This window comes from Urocampus carinirostris, chromosome 9 (genome assembly GCF_059441175.1).
Source record: "Urocampus carinirostris isolate Australia breed hairy pipefish chromosome 9, RoL_Ucar_1.0, whole genome shotgun sequence".
Lineage (NCBI taxonomy): Eukaryota > Metazoa > Chordata > Actinopteri > Syngnathiformes > Syngnathidae > Urocampus > Urocampus carinirostris.
In genome coordinates, this window is record NC_142357.1 from 13243197 (window position 1) to 13268159 (window position 24963).

Genomic DNA, 24963 nt, shown 5'->3' on the forward strand with positions numbered 1-24963 from the left:
AACTGAATGAATATATAGATTTATATCATATATTTGCCGAGTTACAATTTCAACCTCGATAACACAATTTTCGGGGACCCATAGATCTCTGTTGGTACCCATACATTTTTGAGCATGCGAGTCCCCGGGACCCATCACTTTTCAGAGGTAAAATGAACACTGCTTTCATTAGCTCATCCGCAGACTATATAATTTTGGTAGTCGCAGCAGTACTGGGTTGGTGAATTCTGTCCCGAACAATACTTTTGATCTGAGCCTAGGTCCTGAGCTCAACACAATCGTTTTCCACAGTGAGTTAACACTTACCTGTCACTCCTCGCCTCCCCTGATCTGTTTCCTGTCATACTGGTTTCCTGATTCTGGCCAACGAGCTCTCTACCTCCGGTACCTGCTATGGTTTTGTGAGCACCCCCTTGCCACTGTTGCCAGCTCCCAAATTGTAAATGAACTCTATTAAACGAATTATATCTCACGTCTCTGCATTTATGGTCGAGTCATTTACATAAAACATAACAATTCCGTGATGATTTCATTGTTGATTTCCGCTGGACGGGACCCAATTGCGTTTGCTTGTTATTGTTCTTTAATGAATAAATGAAAAGTCAGTGTCCTGACATGTACGCCGGTAATACAGAGAGAGAAGTGTAGCGTTTTGGATGGATAACTTCCATTGCTGTTTAATCCGGATGGATAAAGTGAGGACATGATCAGTAGGTGAAAAGTTGCATTATCGTGAGTATGTTGTAATTATTAAATAAAATATGGTCAAAGCTCCCATTTTTCTCCTTGTTTTGTATTTATATGAATAATGGTGAACATAATCATATTTCTCTCAGAAGATGCCTCAAATATTTACAGGCATAAGTGTTGTGGAGAAGAGCAAAAAAATAAAATAAAAAAGAAGAAGCCACACTGTCTTTAAGGCAGCAGTGTTTGAAATGTAGCAAACAAGTAGTGGCATTTAGTCAACAATTTACAGTACTCATATCAAATCCAGCTTCCTATTTGTTGTGGGAACTCTACTCGTTACAGTCATCCAATAACAGTAAAATGGCATGCAAAGGTTAATGTAAAATATCCTGGAGAAATGTGAATTTTTTTTAACTTTTTCTTTCTAATCTGAAACCCTTTGTCCCCAGCCCTGTGTACTACTGAATCAACTATAAAAATAAACTAGGTCAGGTAGTGAGTGTGTAACCTCTGGTGACGACAGCATCAGATTCGTTTTTGCAATCAGGTCTCCCATAAATGGGTGGAAAATAATTTGACTTGAGAGAAAAATGCAGGGTTGTTTGTTCAGCATAGCCTTTAAGTGACTATTCTCTTTGGCATGGCCTGAATTACTGGATCTCTGATTGCAATTTATCTAGAAAATTAGCCAAATCTGAGCAGCGAGACAATTCAAGACAGACATTAATAAACGGTAATCATCGGGGAAGGATTTAGAAGTGTCAGAATGCAATGTTAACATGAAGAATGAAATGAGTATTGTTTTTGTGCGCAATATTATTTATTTTAAGGCAAATCAATTTGGTTGCACCTGACCAGTAAATATTGGTAGTGGCCCTGGTCTGTTTCGACTTCACCAGTATTAGTCTTAAAATTGTTTTCTGTAATCTGGAACCAGAGTGAATGGTCTGCCAAAGGATTTAATCCGGCCCGCAAGACAAGTCTGAGAAAATAACAGGAGAAAAATCACGTCAAATAATGGCCTGCAGTTTTAAATACATGCAGTAGATGTTGCTATAGCTAAGCAGCACTCGCAAAGAAACGTTGTGAAATATTGTAAGCGATGAGATTAGACATGGCAATCCTAGATTAAGATGCAATAAAGACTTTAAAGAGACGAAGAAAGACTTGAAGACTTACAGATAGACAAAAATATCTACAACCTTGTACTTAGAAACTGGCCTGAGTTGTAACAATAGTGCAATGTAAAGTGGTCCAATGGTACTGTACTTAGCAGAAACAAAATTTACATAATTATATAAATATTTTCAAAATGTTGCATGCTTGCTTAGGGTGCGATGGCTCCCAGGAAGAAATTGTCACTAAGCCTGTTTTCCCTTGTTTTTAGGGACCTGTAGTGCCCACCAGAGGGCAACGAGGAAAAGGTAGCCAGGGTGGGAAAATTGTCAGGTACTAGCATGTCCACTTTTTGTTGTTGTTATTGTGTTTTATTTAACATCAGCCTTTTTTTCGAGCACGGCAGCCTTTGCCCATGATTCCCTGCATTTTGGTCTACCCAAAATCATTACAAAAAGTCCAACATTTAATATCAACAACATATATTACAGGCAGGCAGGTAGTTACACCGCATGTGAAAATTGCCCCAAAAAAGTCTACTCTGATAATGGCTTTTGCTGATTTGCAGCTTTTTCAGAAATATATTTCTCTCTCTAGGGCGAGAACAAGTTGGGCCAAGATCGAAATATTTGACAAGTATTAAGGTAGTCTAATTTAGAGGTGAAAGACCCTGCAAAAAGGCAAAATGCCGACCAAAAATGTTTTGCGTCTCAACCCGGGTGATGCATTCATGGCGTACAGCCATTCTAATCTATTCCATATCGTTTCAAACAGCAACGTACGCAATAAGATCAACTGAATTGATGTGGAAAAAACATCTGGTAATGTTCCTACACATGAGCATCCATTAGTCTTGCCACGGCTCGCTTGAAAGCGACGAAATGCTCTGTCAGCTGCTCTCAAACGCTGAAACGTAGTTTAATTGTTCGTTTATGTCCGACGCCGATCAACGGGAACGCCGCCGCCCCGCTGCCGTTCCGAGCATTACCCGCCTTCACGCACTTCACTCAGGTCGCCGTTCTTCTTCCGTCTGCCGTTTCCGCGTCGCTGAAGATCTTACATGTCGCCTCGCTGCGTTGAGATATTCGCTTTGCGCTCTTTCAAACAAGAGCTTACCAACACTTGGAAATAATTGAGTCTCAAAGGGGCCGGCAGCGGTGGAGAGCGTGGTGGGCCGAGGGGGCGGCATGCAGAGGAAGTGATCAAATGTGGCCTTGAGCCAAGTGCCTTTGTAGATGGTCTTTGTGTTTCCATTGATCCGGAGGCGGATACACCCGAGGAATACATTATTTATGCGCTTCTGCATTTTTTTTTTCCTGTTCCCTATCCTGTCGACTGTTGAAAGTAGCTAGTCTCTTAAAAGTAATGGGATCAGAAGGGTGTCACCGGAGTTCAAAAAAAATGAAACGAGAGGCCACCAAGGAGGAGGGCCGGAGGCAATGGATGGCAGCTTTTTATCTTAAGTCCTTGCTCTCACTGTACACACTAAACATGCTTTTGTTGCAAGCACATCGATTTTAAGTGTCAACTGTTGAGATTGTCACTGTTAAGACACACGCTTTATGCAGCAGAATATGGTGGACGGAATTGGTATTCTGCAGCCAAACAGAATTAGCATTGGCTTTATTGTCATTGTAGTAAACATTGTTTTGAATGAGATTAGATAACCGTGGTATCGCAAGCTGTCAATGTCCTCCGGAATAGGCAGAAAGAAGCCAATGATTTTATGGGATGTGTTAATGAAGCAAGGTGTTGAATTAACATTTGGCCTAGAAGGGGATGTTTCTGAATGAGAAACTGTAAAAAAGAATAGAGTTCTCTTCACATATTTCTGGGAAACATTGGAATTACAACTGACTTCTCTACGCATGTGTTTGTCTAGGTAATTAAAACACAATAATATAAATTGCAGTAATGTATAAACTAAACACGTTAATGTGATTGGAATACAATGCGTTAGCTGCCGTCATCTTTTTCTGTAAAACCGAACGATTATCAGAAATAATGGCCCGTAAAGGACAGGAATTTGAATAGTGTCCACAACCATACACTAAGCACAGGTATTGAATACGTACATTCCCCACAAGATATAATACTGCACTAAAGAGGTTAACTCGAAATCAAACTAGTTCCATTTGTTCCTGTATTTAAGGGCATCCAAAACTAAACAACGAGTAACTGAAAAGTTGGGATAGAAACCCATGCCACAAGGAAAAAAAATGTCTGTTATAAAAAAATAGATGAAAATGCAAGTCAAAAATGATTTGTAATGTTTTTATTTTGTTATGGGTTGGTCCTCTTATTTCTTTAACTGGACTTTCTGTTGAGTCCAGTCGCACAGATAAAGAAATATATATAATGAAAAAAAAAGTATATACAATATATACATGTATACATTCTGAAGTGGTAGCCAGCCAGTCACAGGGCACTAAGAGACAGACGACTCATTTGCTTATTCACACCTAGGGAAAATTTACCTGACATGCATGTTTTTGGAATGTGGGGGGTAACCAGAGTGCCTGGAGAAAACCCACGCAAGCACAGGGAGAACATGCAAACTCCACACATGAAAGTTTGAACCCATGACTATATATATATATATCTATATCTATATATATATATATATATATATATATATATATATATATATATATATATATATATATATATATATATATATATATATATATATATATATATATATAGATATATAGATATATATAATTACTATTATAGATGTATTTTTATTATTATTTTTCTGTGTGCAACTCGACTCGAGTTAAGTTAAAGAAATAAGAGAACAAACCCATAACACAATAAAAACATTATTTCAAATTATTTCGATTTGTATTTTCTTATTCTGCAAAAAAACTGCAAACAATATAGGCATGACTATTTGCTAAAGGATAAGATGATTCTCTTTTTAATATTGGACAAATGCAAAGGAAATCTCCAATGATGCCTGATTGTTGTTTTGACTAGTATTGTCCACTGTTGATCATTGTTTTGACCATGACATCATTGTCCCTACCGGCCAATCATGTTGCTGCTTTTTTTTACCTCACCCTACCATCTATCTATCTACCTTGGTCATATCCCTGAAGAGGGGTGACCGACAGCAAGACACACACATACAATAACAAAGAAAATAAAAGGAAAACAAATAGCATAAAAAAAACACACCGACATTTTTGGACCATGGCCAACCCAATTGCCCAAACACCCAAACAAGTTAGGCACCTCGGCACCCAAGTTGGTCATGCTTTCGCCCCTCCAGATGAAATGGGACACCAGAAAGCGGCCATGTCACTCGGGTCAGGGTGACACAACACACTCTTTTGTTCAACAGCAGGTTCCCGACAGCTTTCACTGGTTTACCCCTGCGGCATCATACGGGTGCCCAGCCCATCCTTAAGAACGCGTCCACAATCCCACTATCATTTCACAACACCTCTCCACTCCTTTCTATCACCAAGAAGAGCTCTAGCTTCCATTATATTTAGACCTCTTTCCTGCAGTGCGCTCATAACACCATCCATCCACGTCAATCGCGGCCTTCCTGACCCTAGATTTACAAAAAAATGTCTCAGAAGAGGTCTTTAGGAAGCGATGGAATTCTCTTATCAGAGGGCCTCTCTCCCGGCCTTTCTTTCAAGTTAAAAATCCAATGATGTATTCCCTCCATATTTTAAGTGTTTTCTGATGTTTAAAATAAATACGATCAAAATGATTTAATTTTATCCATCAAACAGTTGTTTGGTTGCAGTATAGAGCTGCAAGCATTAAGCAAAAATCCAGTTAAAAAGACAAAAATAGCAACATAAGAAAAAAAATAACTTTGAAAATGACCTGTCTCAAAAACATTTTTTATTTGTATGTGTACTTTATTATTTTTGTATGGAAGTTTCAATATGTTTTGTTACTCTAATTGCACATTTTTTTTTCAAACTGATGAAACCAGTTCAACCAAATTTCAGCTCTTGATTTAAAACCCTTGTTTTAAACTATCCTGTGTGGAGTTTGCATGTTCTCCCCGTGCTTGTGTAGGTTTCTTCTAGGCGCTCCGGTTTCCTCCCCCATTCCAAAAACATTGAGGCAAATGTTATCAACTAAGATAGCAGAACTGTGAATTTGTGTGATTTTTTACCTGCTTTAGAAACACATTGAAGACGAGCTAATTTAGAACATCAGGAAAGCTTAAATTTCCCTGATGGGAAGCTCCAGTTCATACTTTCACAAAGCTGTTTAGTCTCCCCTTCTTTTCTTGTTGTTTGTATGAATTTGAAACAAATCACGCTATACATACACACGAACGCAAAATCCAACTCGGGAATTTATCTTAATGAATGTCGACGTTCTAGTTACGTCAGTCATGTTCAAATAGGTCTGATTCGACATTGTCACTCAATTGTGTCGTCTTTCATCTGCTTTTCTTACGACTTCACTCAAACATGCTAGCGTTTTTTAAGGCTCATCACTTCTGAGATGCGAATGTATGCCACACAATAATCAATAATAAAAATGTGATATTAACAAGTGCCGTATCAACATTGCAACAACTTTGACCTGGTTTTGCAAATGAGCATTGTTTTTTTCTTCAGGGTTGATTGCACACCTTTTCCATGGCCAATTTTAGGCACTTTTTTAACACTTTAAAAGCTAGTTATTTGTTGTACCCAGCATCATGGGCGCAACGAGTAGGTGGCGATCACGCTGTGAATTTCCCTGCGGGGATGAATAAAGTATCTCTCTATCTATCTATCTATCTATCTATCTATCTATCTATCTATCTATCTATCTATCTATCTATCTATCTATCTATCTATCTATCTATCTATCTATCTATCTATCTATCTATCTATCTATCTATCTATCTATCTATCTATCTATCTATCTATCTATCTAGCTGTCTGTCTGTCTGTCTGTCTGTCTGTCTGTCTGTCTGTCTGTCTGTCTGTCTGTCTGTCTGTCTGTCTGTCTATCTATCTATCTATCTATATAACATGACAATACTATACGAACTAATGACCACTCGCGTTAGTCACCAGGGAATAAGGAATGCAAATACAAAGCGAAGCCAACGAGTGTCAGCGTCATTTTTAATCAGACTTGATCTATTTTTCTTCATGCTTGGTCTTTCTAGTCAGATTCCCGGAAAACAGGGCAGTAATTCCAAGCATTTAAAATAATTCAACGGAAATTTAGGCACCTTTCAAACTTTTGAAATGAAAACATAAAAATTCAAGCTTTTTCATTGATTTCAAGCACCCATACAAACTTTGTCCCTTTCAAATTTTAAGAAAACGAAAAGAATCACGGCACAACTTGCTAAAGTCATAAGGTCATTAGTGGGGAGCAATACTTGAAATTTTGGTTTAGACCCGACCTTAGAATATACAGGGCAGTATGGATTAGTTTCGATCCGATCACAATATGTTCATCGAATAATCGAACCCTTCCGCCCTTATAACACAGCACAAAGATGCTAGGCACTAAAAATGTGGAATTTTGTATTAAATAAGATTATTGCAAATTCAAACAGTATGCAAATAAAAATAAAAATATTTATATTAAAACTATTTCAGAACAAAAACCAAGAGAGTGATAAAAAAAGCAGCAATGTGGGGAAATACAAATAAGGTTTAAAAATAACACCGCCAATCTCGACTAACAACTAATTTAGAGAACATTTCAAAGGGGTAGCTTGGACATGTTATTTTTTTCCTGGAAATTGTCGAAAGCAATATCTTCTTAGATTCCAGCATGTGAAATGCAATTTATATTCCCTGGAGCTAAAAACACACACACACGAGGGAACTATTATTAATCTCTACATAGCAGCTACACAAAACCCTTGGGGCTTCAGGCTGAAGATGGAGCTGGACAAGTTGACCTCCCCCCGAGGTGGTCCTTAGACCGCTGCCCTCAACCTCCCCTTACAACTCTCAGCCATCTAGAAAACAGCTCCTAGTTCTGGAGGAATCCAAGCGGTAGCGCAAGAGCTAATTAAAGCACATTGATTTTGAATTCAGGAGGCGTGACGGCAACACGCGTTGACAAGAGCAGAGGCTCGTGTTTACTCGTGATGAAGGTCAATGAACGTTGTGGTGTATTGTAACTGTCTAGGAATATATGTGTGGAAAGTAGTAGATTGAAATTGTCACCCTATCCTAAGATCCTTATCTAGTATCATAAAATTATTTGAACACTCATAAAATACTATTATGATACTAAAATGGCTTGAGACTCTTAAGTTTAAAATGTTTAAGCTGGCCAGAATGCAGAACTCTAAACCAAGACTAAAATGTAATTTTAAACCAAAATCTTGGCTTGATACACTGCGTATCATTCAGTTTTTATTTAGAAAGCGTTATACAACTTGAATATACTTGAACATGGTATATTAGTACTATTCAAATTAAAACCTGGTCAGGAAGTGGTTGCCCAGGTGTTTTTCTTCGTGGGGATATGGTCAAAAATGACAAAATTGGTAAAATGATACATTTATAGTTAAAAGTGGGATGCGTCATAGGAGGTGTCCTTTAAAAGTTTAAAGTTAATATTTCCTTTTTAAGTATGTGTTAACAATACCCAACTAAGTTTAATGAGCCCTCATGCTTTATTTTCCACTGATCTTATCTGTTTTAGCTTACTTTCATCAGAGTTGTTTGTGGCGGAGCACAATATCTAGGAGGAATGGGGGGTAGGGGAAGTGCTAGAGACGTCTTGCATGTCCCCAAAGGTTTTTATTGTAATTCTATATGTCAGTGTAGCATGACAACGGTGAAAGTAAGAAAAGTCCTACTTATAGTAATGTCAAAACACTAATCCAAACCCCAAGAAAATTTATTCAAGCATGTCTAATAATGCACAAACTTGGACTGAATGGGCTGATTGAGGCTGAAATGATAACACAAGCCAGGGGATAGCGGCAGAGAGTAAGACAGTTCCAAGTTCCGTACATATCATTTGAGTAGACAGCTAAGATTAGGAGAGAATGTCACAATTAATTATGAATTTGCAAGGAGAACAGGAGAAGACTGTGCACAAAAAAACCTTCACAATGCTAAATTCCAAATCTGTTCTCTTTTTTTATTTAATCTCCTATGTTACAATAGCAGATCTGCCCCAATGGGTGTGGAAAATCAAAGAATAGCAACATTATTGTCAGAGAGTGACAATGATGTAAATACTGCATAATAGTAAAAATAGCAAACAACAGTGAAGTATAATAGTCAAAATCACAATCCTATGCAAACTCTTTTGTAGGTTACCAATATTAAAAAGAAAATAAACGTGTCTTTATAAAAATATATGAAAATATAACTGTGATCAAATCAAGATCATTATTGTATGAAAATTACATTATTTGTTTAATATATTCCGCACCTCCTATTGAGCTCCAGCAAAGTCACACACTCGTGACGAGTCACGAATCAATCAGATGCAAAATCAATTCAATCGAGTCAGTCAGCCAATAGGAACACTCACTACCTCATGCGCTCCCGTGTCCTTGTTCATTTTGTACAATTTGCAAAAACTAACTTCACCTTGAATGTAGCAGCCCCCTTATTAAGTACCACGCTGCACAGGGCCCAAATTGAAATATTAAGTTTATGCCTCCGTCTTAACCAATGATTGAAAGTCAATTTGAAATACAGACTCAACCCTAATTTAGACACTGGTTTAAAAGATATCAATTAATTATGATTAAACCATAGTTGGGCAGCCCAGCGGCGCAGTGGTTAGCGCGCGTGCGGCGCAGTTCTGAGTTCATGAGATCAAACTTTCTGTGTGGAGTTTGCATGTTCTCCCCGTGCTTGTGTGGGTTTCGTCCGGGCGCTTCGGTCTCCTCCCACATTCCAAAAACATGAATGTTAGGTTAATTGTCTGGTTCAAATTGTCACTAGGAATGAATGAGCGAGTGAATTTGCTGTCCCTTTGTGCCCTGCGACTGGCTGGCAACCAGTTCAGGGTGCCCCCTGCCCACTGCCCGAGGATGGCTGGGATGGGCTCCAGCGTCCCCGCGACCCTACTGAGGATAAGCGGTGCAGATAATGGATGGATAGATAAACCATAGTTTGACAAACAAATGAAGACTCAATATCGGAACTTGAAAACCTGGCACATGTTACAAACACTTCCAAACCCAAAATAAAAGCAATACAATTACCCCAATCTGAATTATATTTTTTTTTACAACACCCTCATCTCTCAACCTAATTTAAAACACTGATTCTAGTTTAAAACAGTGATTGGATTGAAACTAAGCCAAGAACCATATCCTTTAAAAGAAAATACCTTGAAACTAGGGATTACAAATGTTGGTATCCATCTGATCCAAGTAAATGTATGTTAGTATCGATCGATACCAATCTGATACTGATGCATTTGCTTAAAAGCGTCATGATCATTAAATAGTTGAACCCTCCCCACCTTGAATTATTTAATACGCAGCACAACAATTTTAGACGTAAAATGATTATTTGTTTTATTAACTAACGATATAAATGTGATAAAAATATACAAATAATTTCAGATAAAAAGCTCAGAGTCAAACCCAAAATATGTGGTGTTGCCACTGTGACAGACCCCACAAATGACAACTAAAAACATCCTTTTCTCTAGTTAAAAAAAAAAACACAAGTTTTAGCGTCTGGTAGGTGTGAGCCTATGGTTAGGGATCAGTCAACCACTGTCTAGAGGATCGAAGTATTGATCTAAGGACAATAACATTGATATGAAACAAATACTTGCTCAGTGTTGATAATATAACAATTTGGATCTCCCCATTCCTACATGAAACCCCGAACCCTGGCAATTCTAACACCATGTCATCAGGTTTGTTTAGTACGATTTGACTTCAGAAGGCTAACTGTGCGGAATTTTTTTGTTTTGATGGAGGTCAAACTCAGTATCAAAGGCATTTTCTAAAGTCCCCACTCCCCGTACCGCTTAGAAAATGTGTCCCTTCCAACACCACACCAAAAAGACTCAGGCTGAATGGCAGTGTTCGGAGTAACGTGTTACAAAGGAGAGGGTTCCTGGAACACATTTACTCGGAAGCAATTACTGTAACACATTATTTTTAAGATTTTGTGACCCAACTGTGGTTACAACATAGTCCCTTCTTTTTAAAAGCAGATCGAAAATGGTAATGCCTTCTATCATTTGACAGTTCCTCTATCGCTCTATGATCCACAATTTGACAAAAACACAACACTCAACAGATCAAACAGGGATCGTGAGCATGTTTATATTTACCTAAAACAGTGTTTTTCAACCTTTTTTGAGCCTGGGCATGTTTTTTACATAGGAAATATTTTAACCAAAAATGTTATAAAATGACACTGAACAGTGAGTTTAATTACAATAGAAATTATAATAACCCCCGTTTTTACAGCACAGACACTTGACAATGACATAATATTTGCAGAAAATTATTCATAAATGTTTTATAAAATTTTAACATTTAAAAAGTGACATTGGATAATTTCTCACGGCAGACCTGACGATCTCTCATGGCACACTAGTGTGTCGCGGCACAGTGGTTGAAAATCCCTGCCCTCCAAAGTACATCTGAATACAGTTAAAGGGGCACCGTAACAAGCACAAAGTGATGTATATTGATATTCTCCCTACAGTATATACTCACATCCAAGCTGTATTTAATCCGAGGGTCAGTTTATATATGCACAAATTTGGTTGTATGTCATCAGTAGTGAATGGTAGACAGTGGATATGGGGCATGGTTTATTACAAGAACTAGTACCCAGAAATGGAGAAATAAATCTTCCTGTGGTTTCAAGACAAAAGACAAAATATGTATTGAGTGTCTCGCTGTGTTTTTTTGCAAGCTCTCAAAATTCAAAAGCCAAGAAATATGAAGGGTATGCTACCTCCACAGGTTGGTGTACACATATTCTTTTGATACTCTTTTTTTATGTGGTTATCTTTAAGCAGTTTTAAGATTTCGGCTTTAATGTGAATATACATGGTAATTTGTTAATAGAGAGTTACTTTCAGAGTAACACGCTACTTTTGGGTGTCAATAATTGGGGAGTAAGGCAATTACTCTTTAAAATAAGTGACTAGTTACTGTAACTAATCACATTTTTTTTCAGTAGCATGTGCAACACTGACCCCATTTAAAGGTTAAAATGTAAAACTGAAATACAACTTGAACTCCGAACATTGGCTTAAAAACCTAAACCTAAAAATGTCAAGACCATGTCATCAGGTTTTTTTAGTATGATTTTATAATGCTATCTGTGCAGAATGCATTTGTTTGTTTTGATGGTGGTCAAACCCAGCATAGAAAGTAGATGCCTACTTTCCTGAAATCCCTAACTCTCCTTCCCTCACAGAAAATGTGTCCTGTCCAACCCTGCACACTTCAGAATTGCCCGGGCAGGTCACGCTTCACCATGACTCCTGCCTTGTGTCAGGTACCGCCCTGGTGGCCTGAACAGCCTTTAACTTCACTCAGCTGACCCATCCGCCTAAAAGGGGTGCCTCGTCGCCAGCTACACTCAGCACACGTCTACCGATTGTGCGGTGGATACTTAAATGAATGAAAAAGAGGCCGAACAATGTTTCGCCTCATTTATTCCACTGAAGCACAGGTTAGCATACACTATCCAAATACTAATGAGAACAATGTCTGGTATGAGTGTGTTTGATGTCAAAATTGTGAAAATTTGTCATTTTGCGTGAACAAAAGTTCTGTACCAAGCATCGGTTCTCAAAACCAAAGCTTGTATCAACACCTATGTGAGGAATATATATCTTGTAAGTTGCATTACAAATGGGTACTCACTTATTTAGCATTTTTTAGATGATGCTATATGTTACTTATCACTTAGGCCAATCACTAAGAACTACCTAGTGAATATGTTTGCCTTTATATCCTGACAGTTGTCTACCTTTTTTTTCTCCTCAAAATATGTATTTGCGTGTTTACTCTAGAGCAGGGGTGTCCAAACTACAGCCTGCGGGACAACTGCGGCCCGCGGGTCAGTTTTTATTGGCCCGCAGCAAATTCTGAAAATATAGTTGAATATGGCCCGCACATGGCGCTTGAGCTCAAATCTGTTGCACTTCTCAGTTTTAACACTATATGGAGCCAATAACAGAAAAGGTGCTTCTCCACCCATGCATTTGGGATCCCCTGAACTGGAAAACCACTAACCACTGCCCCCGCCATGCTGCCCGAAATAAACATATTTAACAAAATAAATATTACCACTCCTCAAACCTAGAACAAGTCTAGTAGCTTTTCTTTCCTCTGTCTAACAGCATAGGAGCTACACTCAGGTATTGCTGAGGTTTGTATTTGAGACTGTATTGCTACATACAAATAATGTAATCAACATGTTTTTCTCCTCCTGGTCCTTTCAAAAAAATTTAAGCCAATGCGGCCCGCGACTCAAAACGTTTGCCCACCCTACTCTAGAGTGTCATGTTTAATCTCGTTGCACACACCGTTTTACAAAACAATCCAATTAAATCTGTGTAACTGTTTGATGATTAAGAACTACAAAACGCATTTGATAAACAGAAAGGTACCGACTATTGCATTAAGTTTAAAAGGGACACTGTGTGATATTTGACCACTAGAAGTCACTGTATTGTGTAGTGCACCAAAAACGAGTGTCACTAAGCACATGGAGAAATAAGTTACGGGTACCAAAAGTAACACAACCACAACGTTTTCCCCAGCCTTTAAAAATATTTTCTGGTTTTGAGGTTCCGTTAGCAGACAAGTTTGTTCATTTCTTTTAGGTGAGAATCATGTTACACGGAATAAAAACACATTTCTTGATTTAGGCATGTTTTAAAAAAAACGATTTCAAAATACGATAGTTTTTTTTATTGAAAGAATTAAGTTTTTTTAAGTTTATACTGTATATAGTATGAAATTTGTATGGTATCAATTTCAAATGTTGCTGGATTTTATATAATATAAGAAAACATGCTCGTCTCTGGTTGGAATATTGACAATAAATAAATCCATCCATCCATTGTCTGCACTGCTTATCCTCAGTAGGGGCGTTTCTCCTCACTCGGGCCGCAGGGGTGCTGGAACCCGTCACATTCATCTCCGGACACCCTGAACTGGTTGCCAGCCAGTCACAGGGCCCACAGAGACAACTCACTTGCTCAGTCACAACAAGGGATAATTCGGTCTGGCAAATTAACCCGACATGCATGTTTTTGGAATATGGCAGTAGAGCTGCGTCCTAACCACAAAAAACTGCAGGATTCATCATACAACGTCGTTTTATTTCCAACACAGTTGGATCGAGAAATTTGCTTTTATTTTATATGAGCTTCACCTAGCGGGAGCTGACATAATTGCCCGCCATCTTGTTCCTAAAGTTACCACCAAGAAAACAAAAACATTGCAAAAGGTTGGGCTAAATAATGAGAAGAAAAATTGAGCTGTTTGGTCACTTTAGTCTCAGTAGAATGTGTTTTTCCTTGTACTTTGTAGCACTCGTTTTTGGTTGCACTACATGATACAGCAACATCTTAAGGTCATGTATTACACAGTGTCCCTTAAAAAAAGCCGTTTGAAGGGTTTAGACTATGGCTGCATATAATGTGATATCTCTTCCCTGTAGTATTCTAACACTGTCTTGAGACGTCTTATTTCAATGATGTAAATTCCCATTTTATCATGGTACTAGAAATCAATTATTTTTAATTTACCTGACTCTGTTTTATAAAGACATATTCACATATCTTCAATTGCTCTTTCTCTGAATTGCCCTTTTTTCATTATGCAACACACACTGGTTTATTTCTAAACTGATAATAATATTGAACAGACGATGATGATGGAGTGAAAGCGTCTAATAAACATCACATCTGTTGGAGCATATTGCGATGGTGGTCTCACGGGATGCCTATTCAAAGTGGCGGCACCGAGTGCAAATTTTGCCACATCCGGTTCCTGCTGACCTGACGGCGCCAATTGCAATCAAACCCATGATGGCCTCAAATATGGTTGGATGATTGGAAGCTAAGTGGATGCTGCTGATATCATATGTACATAACTCTGGTCAAGGTTTTATGCGATACGTTATCAGTCCTATCTGTAGTCAAAGGTCTTTTGCAGGAAAAAAAAATCCAGAATTTGAAACCCTTTCTTTGTCTTCATTGATTTTTCCCCTCCCCCTATGTCCTTGGATTGACTTAAAATACAATGTTGCGCTTCTGAGTGAAGGATTGTTTTTTGACGTTGCCCTCCAAGTTAATTCACATCACTCTATTAATAGCACGTACTGTAGGTAGGGTTAAAGTCGCAAATAGCCGGAGGCTAAATTGCAGTGATCCTCTGATGCACGTGCAGTGTTTACAATAGAATTCTTACATTTATGTGGCTATTCTTATTTAAAAGAAATATATGTATTATTTGAATACTAAATATCGCTGTATTTTGCCATGAAACCAAAAGCGAGAGCTAAAAAAGCACAAGAAAGAATACAAACTATAAGGAATCAAAGTGACCAAAACCTAGGTTCGTACACCTTTTTTATGGGCGAATTCAAGCACTTTGTAAAGACTTTCAAAGACATTGTTTTAAATTTCTCCAATACCATTTAAAGAAAAATTAGAGGGTAATTATGTATTTTACAAAACCACAAATATATTTGCTACTTACATACCTGTATGTGATGTTGAATCATGCGTGTGCAAGACATTTCATTATTGGATTTTTGGGTTAATCACGAAACATTGTTTTTTTACACAAATCTCTCTCTAAAAATGTAATATGTAGCTTACAAGAAGTTCTTGTCATTACAATTTACCACTGAGAAGTGCTATCTTAACTGTTTTGCATGACCCATAGTAAATGACATTTACTAAATGCCTATAATTGATATGTAATCCTTGCAGTAATACATATTTTACAGAGCCCTGTTTATGTATACCATGAACCTGTCCTCTTGGGCGATCACACTTCATGGGAAAATTATGTACAAACTAATGCCTGCTGTAGTTAAGCACAAGAAAGAAGACATCTAATGGAAAGAGCGAAGCCACCAGAGAGCAGTGTCGGCATCATTTTAAAGCACACTATTTAGAAACAATAATTTCAAGCACCTAAAAAGTACTTAAACTACATTTCAAATACTTTTTAAATCTTGAAAACACAACATTAAAATTCAAGTATTTAAGGATTTCAAGCACCATTATGAACCCTGAGAGCTGCACCATTTTTTGTTGTTGTTTTGCCCTGCATTTCACAAGGTTTTTGGTTGTTGGGAATACCCGTCGCAGCAAGTTGGTGGGCAATCACGTCAGGACCCTCCAGGTGAGGCTCATTTTATGTTAAATAATTACTGATTTCTCTACCTACACGTATTTAAAAAAAATCTCGTTTGTATTATAGTTAATATTTTAATACTTCAATATAACTTAATAACAGTAATAACAACAATGATAATACTGATGAGCGTAAAACAACCGTGTTAATCATGTGGAACATTTGACTTAACGTCACCCCAAAATTACTTTAAATTATTCATTCATTTATTCATGTATTCATTTTTCGAAGCGCTTATCCTGACGGGAGTCCAAGGGATGCTGGAGCCCATTCCATCCATTTCCTGTCATGTGGGAGGAAACTGGATCGCCCATGGAGAACATCCAAACTCAAGACAGGGAGGCTGGTAGAGGAAACTGGACCTCGGACCTCTGAGTTGTGAGGCAAATAAGGTAATGGCAAAACACTCTAGTCGCTATCATCACGTCTAAAACAAAACGTCACGTCGTTCCGTGATACAATTAATTAAATATCTCCAAATGAACCAAACTCTTTAAAAGTGTGTTGATGTTGTGGTCTTTGGGTCGTGTTATTGAGAAAGGGATCCTTGCATCCTCGAACTCCGTTGCCAAAAGGTTTTTTTTCCATGGCGACACTTTTGTTTACGATCTTTGTGATATGACGTAGTGGGCTGCAGATGACCATTCTACATGCTGATTGGCTTTCACCAAAGAAGTTTACTTTGATTCGTCCATTGCTGTATCTTCTGTGGGCGGGGATCCGTGTTTCCGACAGTTGCACAGCCCGACAGGCAACTGTGCCCACCAGTGCGAACCGCGATAATTTTAATTCAAACGCACCCCCTCAAACCCATTCTGTCTGAAAGTAGTGGTGTCAGTAAGACAATAATAGGCAAAAATAATGGGATTTATTTTTATTTATGGGGAGCCCAGTCCCAAACGACCCACGGCCTAATACCGGTCCACAGACCGCGAGTTGTGGAATCACACATTAAAATAAGTATCCTTACTAATCCCAATACATTGAGTTTGTTAAATGCCAAAAAAGCAACAAAGTTAAAGAAACATCGGTCTTGTGAATGTCAGTCAAAGAAAAAAAAGTGGTGTTCTGCTTTTTTACCCTGACTCTTGGTCGTGACCTTTTATGTACATGGAAAGGGTTTTAAGCGATACATTGAAATCCTATGGGGTAGGCTAGTGTGGTACATCAGCATTTCAACAATGTTAACACCCCAAGTTCCTTGCCATACAGGTGTTGATGCGAATGCTCAAAATTTAAAATAAGTCGGACTAAAAAGTATCCAGTCTTAACAGTGAGTGAAGTATTGCATTTAGAATGTGACAAATGGGAAATAAAGAGCAAAACTAGGGTTAGAAAACACATTACAAACACATTTAGTTATTTGTTGAAAAACTCACTTAAGCGATTGCAAATATAATGGTAATGCAATGGATTATGAAGCTGTTTCACATTGACAAGCCTTTAACGTTAATGTTGTTTTACCACATTTAACTATGTCACAAGATGTTGTCAAAATAAACTTATCCCATCAGACAACAAAGATGATGCTTGCCAGCCATGCTAGTTAGCTCTGTCATTTGCCTTGCAAACAAATCCGCATTAGGTAGTTTATAAAACAACTGCCCCGATTGGTAGAAATATCCCTGACTTTTTCATTGTATCCCCACATATCAGCTTGTACCTTTCAGTTCAGAGCATTTCAGGTTTCAAGTGGAGGCATGCAGTCAAATTGCAGTTACGCGATGAGCAAGAGGTGGCAGCCATGAGTACAGGTGACAATTTTCTTTTTCTAAATGTGGTATTGTAAACTTGAAAGAGATAACTGTCTTTGATGTTTTTTTTTTCTAAAATTGACTTATTATGACTTGAGCATAACAGCCGACCTGTCGGATATTCCGAAGCATGCTTTACTCAAGAATGTTTTTCAGGCATATTTAAGACACCCTCAAATATCAGACGACATCATTACTATAATTATTCAGTATGTACTATTAAAAACATCTACCTGTTTTATCCCCGACCATCACTGAAATATCCCAAAGCATCACAAAAACTGATTATGGAGCACATTTTAGTTTAATCTCCTGGACCCCTAGGGGGTGCCCTCCGATTAACGACTCCCCTGTTATAAACCGGAGGGACGCCCACAAACCCCTTTTTTCCCAGGATGTCAGGCAGCAGAATTTCACCACAATATGAATCTTGTCCTCTATGTGTGCAAAGTGGCTGTCAACGGCCGCAATGAAACACCCACGCCCCTACCTATCCCGTCCGTCTATTCTCTATCCTTCTTGTGAGTCAGTGGCCGAATAATAGACAGCCTATTGTAAAATAATTATATATATATATATATATATATATATATATATATATATATATATATATATATATATATATATATATATATATATATATATATATATATATATATATATATATATATATATATATATATATATATATATATATATATATATATATATATATATATATATGCTGTGTGTGTGTGTGTATGGCTTGTCTTACAATGAGAATATATCACTTTTCTCTCTTTAAAACATTTGAAAAAAAAACGGGTGGGGGCTAATCTTCTCAACACAAAGGCAGCATTTCCTCCAAACTCGCCAGCTTGGATTGAATTCAACAAATAGAACATTTGAAAGGATGAATGCAGAGAGGGCTGCTTTGCAGTGGTCACTTGAGCCACCTATCGGCTTGTCATCAACTTCTCATCATCTACCGCACAGGGGAAATAACTTCATATAATCCCCTCCTCTGTCCTCCGCAGAAAAGGGGGACATTTAATTGTATCCAGGTCGGTTTGTCGTCAGTCATTTTAAATATTTCAAGGGTGCATCCACCGCGACAGGATGCACATGAATATTTTAGCGGGTTTTTTTCTTCACCTGCGTGAATGGTGCTGATGGAAAAAGACATATGAGGCGTTTAAATATTTTGGAGGGCGAAACATCACCTGAAGGGGGGAGTGAGTAAGGGAGGGGGTCACAATGAGTCCTCTGTAACACCAGGCTTTTGACATGCACACAGCATCTCGTTGGGTTCAGCCTGGACCTCAGCCCTTTGATTTTTATTTTTTTTTTAATCTTAAATGCTCTTTATATTAAGAATAGGAAACTGGAGACTTAATATTCTCTTTTAACTGTTTACCGGATTCTATAAGGATTTAATACACCACTTTGGAGCCTCTCATTTTTAAGATAGTGCTTAGTCTTATACTGTCTTAGCCTCCCACCCATGCAGGTGGAGGGGGGTGACTCAACATCACCCTTGTGCCAATGTAAAACTCAATGGTCTTAACTAACTGGTTCGAACTGGATAATATATGCAAGAGTCATTTTAGATGGAAAACACAGAGCAAAGGTTTTGGCTAATGGGCCAGCTCAATTCTTCTCCTCAATATGTGAGAGACCTAATCGAACAATTCCGTTCGTGGTTCTGTCTACTCTGGTGCAAACTAGCACACGGTTGCGCAAGCACAAGTGCGCCAATAAGTCACAGTGGGGGGGCTCACATTGCATCACCTCCAGATCCCAAAAAGGAACAATAAGGACTTGGTAGCAAAGCAGAAGACAGCAACGTAGCGCAACTCTGAGCAAATAATATATTCAAGGCTTACCTCTTTGCAGCAGAAAGAGAGAGAAAAAAATCATTCTCTAAGTGTGTCTCAATCCGAATCCGATCCGAATTCACTCAGCGTGTGAAATCCGAGCGAAAATCCGCGAGAAACGAAAGGTCGGACTGTGAGGAAAGCGTCCGCCTGTAATTCCTCCACCTGGATGGTGAACTTGAAGATGCGCGTCGCGGCTCCAGCCAGGCACCGCTGCACCCCTTTTGAAGAAAAAAATAGGGGGTGGGTTGGTGGTGCTGAGAAGTGCAAACTTTCAAGCTGCTCAAACCCAAACAAGAGAAAGGGGACAGTAGACCATTCCACCCGGTCGGGGTTCAGTCGTCGTTTATTGATTTTGGCCGCTCGCGCGTCTTCGGCGCTCGGCGCCACCTGCTCTCCGGAACATGGTCTCACGCAGGATGGATGCTGAGACAGCAGTGGAATTGGGAGACAAGCTCTCTCTCTTTCTCTCTCTCTTGCTTTCTCTCTCTCACTTTCTGTCTTTTGCTTTCTCTATCTCGCTTTCTCTCTATGTCCTCCCACACGCGGCGCCCCTCGTCCCTCTGCACCTCTCCTTCCCTTGCTCCTCCCCATCTTCATCATAGTTTCCCCTCATTTCAGATTTTTCCTCACGTGTTCCCACTCGACGAAGCGTGCTTCAAAACAATTAGCATCGAATGGTAGCCGTCTTGGCTAATTGCGTTTTAAACTGTCATTTGTTTGCAATATTATTTTGTAAGTTTTTGTGGGAGAGGTTTGTGGCTGGTTTGATCACGTTTGTGTCAGATTAAAAAAATAGATGAACACACGTCTTATTCACTGTTTTATTGGCAGAGCAAGATATCAATATATATACAGTAACATAAAAAAATGTGTAACTATCTTACTTTAACTTATAAATCAAATATATGTTCTGCTGTTTTTGAATAAAAGCATCAAAAGACAGGTAAACCCCCATTATGAAAGAAATTCCCATGCAATGAGAAAATAAAAAAACTGGATGGCTGGACTTGCTTGCAGCTTCATAATACTAATACTCATTTTACTTTTCGGGGCTTAGGAGTGCGCCAAATTTAGAATTCTTCGTCTCACTCTCGCCCACTGCCATGAGGCAAGATAATCACCTGCCTCACTCTGCATCTGCAGACACTCATCACAGCAATGCGTTACCTTCTGCTCCTTTTAACGAAAACTTTGAAGAGAAATTGTAACAAATATTCCATGCAATATGAAAAAAACAAAAAATAACAGATGGCTTTACTTGCCTTTAGCTTGCTATCCAACTCTGCCAGGAGGCAAGAGAATTGAGTGTCTCATTCTGCCGAAATTCAGCACAAAATAGGTACTAGTTGTATCAATAATTTTTATAGTATGTCAAAATTCAGCAAAAATAAAATGTAAAAAACTGTGTAAAATTAAATAAGACCACACTTAAAATTGAATAAATATGACCTTTTAATATATATTTTATATTGTATTTCCATGATGACAGGTGTGGCTGTGATATGCCTCCCCTGACTGAAAATCACTGCTTTTGAATATTATAAGTCAATAAATTAGTCTTATACAGTTGAATGCCTATTTAACTGTTGCTTTATTTTTATTTTTGGTCTGTTAACACCTTGCCAAAAACTTGTCACTGTTGCCCAGAGCCCTCAATTGGCCCCGCTCGTTTGGGCCACCTGCGGCTCGTTGCCTGATTGGCTTCCCTCTTATTTAAGCTCAGTGCTCTTTCTCACCATTTGTCAGTCCGTCAATGAACCTCTGCACCCGCAACACGTGTGTTGTGACTCTGTCCAGTATCCTGCTTGTGTATCCTGTCCGGTATCGATCCATCTACCTCGTCCTGTTTGATATCTGACTCCAGTCTCCAGTGTCTGGTATCGATCCGTCTGTCTCGTCCTATCTGATATGTGACTCCAGTCTCCAGTATTGGGTATCGATCCCATCTATCTTGTCCTGTTTGATATCTCACTCCAGTATTCACTATTTATACGGTCCGTCTCGTCCTGTCCGATATCTGACTCGTCTCCACTATCTGGTATCGATCCTTTCTGTCCCGTCCTGTCTGGTGGTATCGATCCCGCCTTTCTTGTCCCGCTCTGTCCGGTATCGACCCCGTCTCTCCGGTATCTGCTTGTGTATCTGATATTGATCCTGCCTGTCCCGTCCTGTCCAGTATCTGCTCGTGTATCTGGTATGGATCTCGTCGGTCTCTGGCTTCCTGTTTTTCCTCGCCAGACTTATGTCTTACTTCTTCTGCCCAGCGATCACCGAATCAGTGGCGTATGCACTCACCCGCATGACTGCTCCATCTGAGTAAAATAAATCTTGTGTGAAACTTTACGCATCTGGGTCCTCCTCCTGTTCTGGTTTTGCCAAAAAACTGGTGGAGAAGCAGTTGAAAATACACATATATTTAGTCCAAAAGACACTTGTTTGCGATTAAAAGAACATTTATGAAGCTTTATTTGGACCACAACAAATTGATAAAAAAATGCCCTTGTGAAAATCTGGTAAAAAAATAAATATTAGATGTAGTGTGGTTGGGTCACTTTGAGTCTACATTAATTAATTCTTCCTTAGTGTGTTTAGCACTTCTTTTGGATTATGCTAGACACTCCAGCAAAATCTAACAGTCAAATAATACACACTGTCCCTTTAAAAAGACTGTTTTTCAGTTTTATCAGATCGTAAGATCTCGTATTAAATGTTATTTTTGGTTAAATTATGTCGCCATAATTCTAAAAAGACGTATTTCCTTTTTTAGCATTAATGGAATGTTTACAATTTAAAAGGTGAGAACATTTGAAAGAAAATTGGAAATAAATACAGATTTTCTTGATTAGTATTGAGGTCTGAGGTTGTCACGGTTGCCATGGCGCCCAATTGGTCCCAGCTGAAACACATTGACAGATTGCTCTCTGATTACTTAAACGCTGTCTGTGAGTCGCCAGTCTGCGAAACTCCTGTTAAACTCTGTTGTGTTTTACCAAGCCCTGTGAATCCCTGTTTTTGCCTGTGTTTTTTGCTCTTGTTTTGCCGAACCCTGTGAATCCCCGTTTTGCTTGTGTTTTTGCTCTTGTTTTGCCAAGCCCTGTCAATCTCCGTTTTTGCCTGTGTTTTGGCCTGTTTTGTTCTCGCCCCGAGCTGTTTGATTTGACCACTTCCTCGTACCAAGCAATCTACTTCCACGACCATCGATCCCAGGATCAAGTGTGCGCTCATTTCTCTTCTCCCCAATAAACTTTGAGTGACCTTACGTGATTGGGTTCTGCTTCCTGTTTCATGTTCTGGTTCGTGACAATGGTTCAAATCCCGCTTCTGGCTGTTTGGAGATGTATGTGCTTGATGTTGACTGCTCTGATTTCACATGTCAAAACCATGCACTGTATAATTTTAGTTCTAGCTGATTTTTTTCTGGTTTAATTGCATGACTTGATTGAACTAAGGAATTTTAAATGGAATTTAACTTACTCGTTTGTTTAACATATGAGTTGCAAATATGCAAGTTCTGGATCATTTCAACATTGAAGTTGAGCAACTGCCAAAAAAGCGAACACCTATTTATACTTTTATTAAATGGGCAGATTTAATTATTTGACCTCTAGATGTCTCTAGGGATGTTTTGACGCATTCTAAGGGATGGGCAGGGCACCCGTATTATAATGCAGGGGTAAACCAGTGAAAGCCGTCGGTCCTTACTGTTGAACAAAAGACTGCGTTGTGTCACCCTAACCCGAGTGACATGGCACCTTTCTTGTGTCCCGTTTCATCTGGAGGGACCAAAGTATGACTAACTTGGGTGCCGAGGCGCTTAACTTGTTTGGGTGTTTGGGCATTTGGGTTGGCCATGGTCCCAAAATGTTTGTGTGTGTTTTTTGCTACTTTTTCCCTTTTTTTACTTTTCTCTGTTTTTGTATGTGTTTGTCTTGCTATCAGTCACCCCTCTCGAGGGATTTGACCAGGGTAAATAGATAGATAGATGTCTCCAAAACTTGTAATGCAACATCAACCGAGTGCTACAAAGCACAAAACAGATTAAGAACTACAGAGACTCATAGTGAACCAGTGGCACATTTTTTTTTTTTTTTGCCCAGCCTTATTCAAGGTTTGTGGGTACCCGTAGCAGAAAGATAACCAACAATTATGTCAGCTCCCTCTCAGTGAGCCTCATGCTATGACAAATTATTTCAAATTTACATTGGAGCATTCTTAAAAACTGCACATTTATATGATAGTTCATGTATTTTTGATTATCATTTATTAATTATTTTTTTTTTGTTTTTTTTTGTTTTTTTTAATGAAATAATTGTTTTTACCAGTTGGAGACGCTAGATAATACATTCAATATTGCTGGGCAAATTTAAAAAAGGTGACCAACTGGTGAGCACATCCTTCTTACAGTGGAGAGATTCAAAGTTGATATCCAGCTACCTGCCTTCATGTGTGTAGGTAATAACACAAATTATAAGTACAATTCAATTTGAACGGGAAGCAGAATTTGATTTGATGTCTCAAAGAAGAATCGGCCCTCCCCACTGTGCAACATCCCATCCAAGCCACATTCATTTATGTACACAGAGGCCATTAACGCTGCACGCTATTTGTCATGCACGGAAGCCAAGTGACAACTGCTTTAGCACACCTACGGTGAATAAATGACATAACTAAAGCTCCGCAATTACCGTGTTACTAAACACGGACCACACGCTAACAATCACCAATTATTTCTAGAAGAAGGTCATGTTCGATAAATTCAGGAATTTTTAAATACATATGCTGTGGGATTAAACACTTTATTGTGGAATTACTTTGGATGATATATTCTACTCTGGCAGCACGGATGAGCAGTGGTTAGCGCGTATGCGGCACAGTTCTGAGGTCTTGAGATCGAACCTCCTGTGTGGAGTTTGCATGTTCTCCCCGTGCTTGCGTGGGTTTCCTCCGGGCACTACGGTTTCCTCCCACGTTCCAAAAACATGCATGTTAGGTTAATTGGTCGGTCCAAATTGTCCCTAGGTGTGAATGAGCGAGTCCCTGTGTGCCTTGCGACTGGCTGGCAACCAGTTCGGGGTGTCCCCTGCCCACTGCCCGAAGATAGTTGGGATGGGCTCCAGCACCCTCGCGACCCTACGGAGGATAAGCGGTCCGGATAATAGATGGATGGGTGGAAGTGGTACAAATGGAAATAATTTGTGACACAGGTATT

General features: G+C 38.9%; 1 protein-coding gene across 2 annotated transcripts in view; it reads right to left on the reverse strand.

Annotated features, from left to right (window-relative positions):
• The window catches only part of LOC148359354 (leucine-rich repeat and immunoglobulin-like domain-containing nogo receptor-interacting protein 2), a 316496-nt gene extending 296251 nt beyond the window's left edge, over positions 1-20245 (reverse strand). For both annotated transcript variants that reach the window (XM_088344583.1, XM_088344585.1), the window contains exon 1: positions 19761-20245. The gene's annotated coding sequence lies outside the window, so the exon portion shown is untranslated. The remainder of the gene's footprint in view (positions 1-19760) is intronic.
• Between the last annotated feature and the right edge of the window lie 4718 nt (positions 20246-24963).